Raw genomic sequence first — 6,613 nt, forward strand, 5'->3', positions numbered from 1 at the left:
GCTTCAGGGATGTTCCATGAACATATCATTGGAGATTCAGAGTCACAACAGTTTTCCCCTACCTCCTCTTTCACTTGGCTGCTCTCCAATTACATTTTATTCAGGAAAAGTCGCTGGATCTATGTTAGCCTCAGGACAACATTTAAATTCATGTCACTGGAGGCATTCAATTTCTACAATCAGGGGTTTCCTTAGAGCTGCCTCAATGATGCATACTCATCTTGCCACTCTGACTCTGCACATCTGAACAGTAGCTCCATATGCTATGTGGACAGTGGTCACATTGGGATCCTTGGCACTGAGCTTCCCATGTTCCTTGGTTTGATAAGACATTGGTATGAGGTGATAATCTGAGATTGGACTACTCTGAGTGAAGAAGAGCTAATTCGTTAACCATCACTGTCTATTTACCAAATCACGTGTTTACCTGGAGCAGAAGTGGCAATGACATATTTACTGTAGCTAATTTTGATATCATTTGCAGGAGGAAAGAAGATAATCCCCTGGCTTCTGAGAGCTCACGTATCACCTGGCAGATTAAATATGAGAATTGTATTACCTGAATGGAGAAAGAAGGTAACTGAACTGTACAAACTCATTTAGAAGTGTATGGATTCTGTGTTGCAATATATATTGATTGGCTATTGTGGGACTTAAAACCTTAATCTGTTTTGCTAACATAACAGCATGCAAAGCTGTTGGGCATATAATTTACTGCCTATACATAACACAGTGCAGGTAATGGCACCACCTATCTCAATCTTACAGTCAGTCACTAGGTGCCTATACTGGGTCAGGTTTCATGCAGAGAGTAGCAGGGGTTTTACAGGTAAGTAGAATTCCCTCTGACTCTTTAACCGCCCTTCAGGAGCTCCGAGTGACCTGAGAAAGGAAAGGTGTATGTAATGAGATCTGTGTGGACAGAGCATGAGTAACAGCACTGAATATATTCTTTTTTTTTTTTTTTGACTTGTGGGATCTTAGTCCCCGACTAGGAATTGAACCCAGACCCTCAGGGGTGAAAACACAGAATCCTAACCACTGGACTGCCAGGGAATTCCCAGGGCTGAGACTTCTATGATGGGAAATGGGATAAGGCAGGAAGTCAAAAAGGGGAAGAACTGTATGGGCAGAGGTAGGATGTATGCCTGAGGTCATTTTAAAGGATACTTAGCAACAAGCACGAGAGATGTGACAACCACAGCTGCCACCACACTCTTTGTGGTTGTACATTTCACACATACACAAAAATGCAGGCCACTTTTTCTCAAGTCATCATCTCTTTGGAAATCACTCTGCTGTTTCTGTCTTTGGGAGGAGTCATGCTCTATACGTGGTAGGCAGACCTTCAAGGTGATCTCCAAGATATTTGCTCCCTGTTGCTCCTGTGATCAGGTTCCTTATTATATATCGAAAGGGAGACTATCCAGGTGAACCTAATCTACTCACGGGAGCACTTTATTTATTTTTTACTTTTTATTTGCTTATTTATTTTTGGCTGTGCTGGATCTTCGCTGCTGTGCTGGCTTTTCTTTAGTTGGTCGAGTAGGGGATATCCTATAGTCATGGTGCATGGGCTTCTCATTGCGGTGGCTTCCTTGTTGTGAAGCATGGGCTCTAGAGCTTGTGGGCCTCAGTGGTTGGGGCTCCTGGGCCCTAGGGCACAGGCTCAACAGTTACGGCTCCGCAGCACATGGGATCTTCCTGGATCAGTGATCAAACCAATGTCTCCTGCATTGACAGGCAGATTCTTTACCACTGAGCCACAAGGGAAGCCCATATGAGTCCTTTAAAAGCAGAGATTTTTCTCAGGCGGCAGGCAGAAGGAAAATCAGAGAGATTCCAATGGTGAGCGGGAATCAATGGGCTCTACAGGTTTGAAGATAGAGGGGCCACGTGAGAAGGAATATAGATGACCTTAAGGAGCTGAGATGGGCCCTTACTGATAGCCAATGAGGAAATGGGAACCTTAGTCTTATATAGCCCATATAACTGAATTACGCCAGCAGCTGGAATGAATCTAGAAGCGGGTTCTTACTCAGAGCATCCAGGTTAGTCCAGTCTAGCCGATACCTTGATTTTAGCCGTCTGATACCCAAAGCAGAGAGCTCAGTCGCCTGCTTGGACTTCTGACCTACATTACTGGGAGATAATAAATAGATATTGTTTAAGATCACTGAGTTTATGGTAACTCCTTATACAGTAACAGAAAATGAATACACCACGTATGGGCATGCTTGCATTATGCCTAGATTCCCTGTTCAGCGTTTTAACTTGTCAGTTCCTTTGCATATATATTCTAAAATGACAGTGACAGCTAAAGAAGAATAATGCTGTCTTGTGTATAGACAGATGAAATGCCTGTCTCTCCATCATTAAAACACTTTGGTTGCTTTTTGGGAGCTGGGGGTTGTTGCAAGGAGCCACCTGCCTTCTGAGGTCGCACCTGTATGGAGACCATTTACCTACCTAAGGGAAGTAGCTGAAAAACTACAGGAGGAAATCGTGGCCCAAATGGCCTGACATTAAATTCAGTTCTCCATCTTAAATTGACTCTTTGATGTCGCTCAGTGAAGCTCAGTGAAATGTACATTTAACATTCTTAGTTCTGTATATTTTGATCTTTCCATCTGACTCTGGTATGTTTGTGCCTCTCCCCTCTGGAAGAGTTGGTTTGCTTTTATTCCACTTATTTTTATTCTGTAGAATACTTGAAGTGGTTTTGGGAGCCTATGAGGACAGTGTAATGCTTCCCTAGCAGACATTCCAGATGGCCTAACCATTTAGGACAGGAAATGCAGATCCCTGCCACAAGAATTTTTGGAAGTCCTGCCATTTTCTCAGGATCTGGCTGGGATGTGGGCCAGACCCCTGAAGGCTCAGACTTCTGCTAATACCTCTTTTTCCCTGCGGAACTGCCAGAACTGGAGGAAATACTTTATTTTCCCCTTCAGAATGCACTTACAGCGTCAGCCTGAAACTTTTTGTAGTCTTAGGAATCAAATGCAGTGTAAGCTGCCCTTTCACTGGAGTTGGTTGATAATGTCTTCAGAATCCTCTCTCTTTCAGTTCTTGCAGAGTGTAACTCCTTCTCCCTTGTGATCGCACTTCTGCCAGAAGAACGAACAAGCACCACTCTGAACTTTTGACCTGGTACTTTCAGTGCATTTGAATCCATAAAACGCAGAGAAAATGGCCTTTGTCGTCACTAACTTCCTCCTGCTCATCTACTAACGGGTACAGTATAAGGGTCCCCGGCAAGGCAGTCTGGGGTATACTTGACATAGCCAGGACAGGACTGTCAGATGGTGTTTAGACTTCCTTATTAAACCCTAGGTATAGCACCATGACTCCCCAGCCCACAAGGGATTTTATTGAACAATTCTGGCCCACTGGCCTTAATCTGTATCTTAAGTGCGATCCATTTCTAAAAGCTGCTCTTTGAAATTGGTAGGAGCTCTATATGTAAAGGGCTTCCCAGGTGGTACTATAAAGCCCCTGCCTGCCAATGCAGGAGAGGCAAGAGACTCGGGTTTGATCCCTGGGTTGGGAAGATTCCCTTGGAGGAGGAAATGGCAACCACTCCAGTATTCTTGCCTAGGGAATGCCATGGACAGAGGAAACCGGAGGGCTACAGTCCATGGAGTTGCAAAGAGTCAGACATGACTGAAGCGACTTAGCATGCACGCACATACATGTAAAAGTTCTATTTTGCAAATAAGATCATCTCTACCACTTTTCTGGGCTTCCATGGTGGCCCGGATGGTAAAGAATGTGCTTGCAGTGTGGATACCTGGGTTTGCTCTCTGGGGTGGGAAGATTCCCTGGAGGAGGGCATGGCAACCCACTCCGGTATTCTTGCCTGGAGAATCCCCATGGACAGAAGAACCTGATGGGCTACATCCATGGGGTTGCAAAGAGTCAGACACAACTGTGCGACTAAGCACAGCACACACAGCACATACCACTTTTCTAGATTCTACAATATATACACTGTTGATGCTAGTCATGACATAGATAACTAAGAAGACCCTACTGTGTGGGTCAAGGAACTCTACTCAGTGCTCTGTGGTGACCTAAATGGGAAGGAAATCCAAAAGACAGGGGATTTATGTATACATCTAGTTGATTCACTTTACAGTAGAGACTTACACAACATTGTTAAGCAACTATACTCCAATAAAAATTATTTTTAAAAAATAAATAAGTAAATAGAGCCGTGTTTTGCTCACTCTTGGTAATGCACCATTTCCAAGTAATGCACCATTCCTTGATGCAACCTTCACAGACAATCAGCACAGCATTGCAAAAGGCACCTCAACCAGGGAACAGGGATGTGGCCAGGAGGGGAAGGAAGAGGAAGGACTTTGTGCTCTGAAGCTGCAGGCATGGGAGATGGAAGCCAAATATAGAAGGGTCCTGCTGCTGAGTTGCTCCATGTGACTGCCACCTACCCTTTTCTCCTTTTGTAAGAGGGACAGCAGGCCTTTGCTTTCCAACTTTACAGGTTATAAAACTATGATTCAGAGAGATTGGTATTGCTTCGGAGCCCTCGGGGTGTCTCCCTTTAGGTTAGATTGTAAATGACTGTGAAAATGTGTCTATCTTCTGTGGTCTCAGTTTCTCTCAATAGCTTTTCATCACACCCACTTTCATTTTTCCCCATCCTCCAAGAAGTCCCTGGGGTCATTATACAATTTAAAAGAGCAACACTTAAGAGCTTGGACAACTATTGGTACCAGTGGAGTTAACTGCACATAATTTTGCATCAACAAGAGCTGGATTTAAATGTAAATTCATTTTCCAAATGATTTGTTGGAAGAATACTTCCAGAAGAATACTATTTGTATGTTTTTTGTCTTTGGAGATTTTCTTAGCCTTTTTACTCTTATCTCAAATCATAGCCCTTCTTTCTTTCTTATAAATCCTCAAAAAATTCTACTGCCTTAGTGAATAATTGTAAGAAAAAGATGTAGGGTTCTAATATTAGTGTTTAAAGTGGGAACTAAGTGGGTAAAAGGTGCCTTCAACCTGGTTTCTTTCAAGAAATCTACAAAGATGGAGCTGAGATAGAAACATGATTTTGATTTTGGAAAATTGTTTAGCTTATCTCAGCCTCAGTTTTCTCATCTATAAATTGGGACTGGTACCATTGACCTTAGAGAATAGTTGTGCAAATTAAATAAAATAATATATATATATATATATAAACTTCTGGAGTTCTTGCTACTATACTCATAATTCATTAAATATAAGCACCTATCACCTTAGATCCCACCCATGACCAGTCAACAAATGAACAGTTCTTTGCTGAACCAGGGGCTTCCCTTGTGGCTCAGCTGGTAAAGAATCTGCCTGCAATGTGGGAGACCTGGGTCTGATCCCTGGGTTGGGAAGATCCCCTAGAAAAGGGAAAGGCTACCTACTCCAGTATTCTGTTCTGGAGAATTCTATGGACTGTATAGTCCATAGGGTTGCAAAGAGTTGGACATGACTGAGCGACTCACTTCACTTCCTGAACCAAGCACTGGCAAGCTAGGTGCTTAGATGAAAGAGAAAAGAATATATGAATCTCAACTTTGAAGATATTTCAGTGTACTGAGAGACAAGATAAGGAACACAGAAAAGTAAAAATCTATGGGTCAGTTTCTGCTCCATATTTCTCAGTATCTCTGTGAAATACTCAGTTCTATCTCTCACCCTCAAGGAGCTGTATCTATTTGTGCAAACATGATTTCTTTCCACTGCTGTGAAGGAAGAGCTGATACGTGGGTGTCTTCACTTTTCCCAGTGAGACCTGTAGAGACCAGGCTCAGATACATCCTTCTGTGGTAAGTCCAGCACATCATGGAAACCTAGCATGAAGCTCAGTCTACTCTGCTGGGTGTTCAATATAGTGTTTATTTTAGCATATGCTGCTTAGTTTTCTTATTAATTATAGAAAAGAAAAAAATGACTCTGGGACAGTTCCAAGAGAAAATATTTCTTACTACAATTTTTAATTATCAATTTGTCAACTAATGTTGACATTCCTAAAGCTTCCTTAAGGAACTTCCTCCCAAAGCAGACAGCTCCTCCATAGGAGACTCTCATTCCCCAGGTTTTAGATACATTTCCATAATTAGGTGGTCTAAATGACAACACATCAGTTGTACAGAATCCAATTGTACAGAATCCAGTTGTACTGGAACTTAATAAAGTTTTAGTAAGTCAGCAATAAAGTAGATTGTTTTTCTTGTATCCTTTTCATTTTCTTTTCTTTTATTATTATTATTATTTTTTTTTTGGTGAGATGACCATTATAGCCAATAGAATGTTCACTAATGTAATATCCAGAGGAAATAGCCATTAGGACATCAAAACAATGGAGAAGATACATGAAGTGAAGTGAAAGTCGCTCAGTCATGTCCAACTCTTTGCAACCCTATGGACTATACAGTCCATAGAATTCTCCAGAACAGAATACTGGAGTAGGTAGCCTTTCCCGTCTCTAGGGGACCTTCCCAACCCAGAGGTCGAACCCAGGTCTCCCGCACTGCAGGCGAATTCTTTACCAGCTGAGCCATAAGGGAAGCCTAAGATACATGAAGGTAACAATCAATTCAAATGTCTT

General features: G+C 42.3%; 1 long non-coding RNA gene across 1 annotated transcript; it reads left to right on the forward strand.

Annotated features, from left to right (window-relative positions):
* The first annotated feature begins 467 nt into the window (after positions 1-467).
* Positions 468-3,197, forward strand: LOC147362808 (uncharacterized). The gene is made up of 2 exons (XR_015135832.1): positions 468-576; positions 3,070-3,197. It is a non-coding gene; the product is annotated as an uncharacterized LOC147362808 (long non-coding RNA).
* Positions 3,198-6,613: the final 3,416 nt, after the last annotated feature.

The sequence above is a fragment of the Bos grunniens genome, chromosome 11 (genome assembly GCF_055505025.1).
Source record: "Bos grunniens cultivar Pamir isolate PY7600 chromosome 11, Bosgru_T2T1.0, whole genome shotgun sequence".
Classification (NCBI taxonomy): Eukaryota; Metazoa; Chordata; class Mammalia; order Artiodactyla; family Bovidae; genus Bos; species Bos grunniens.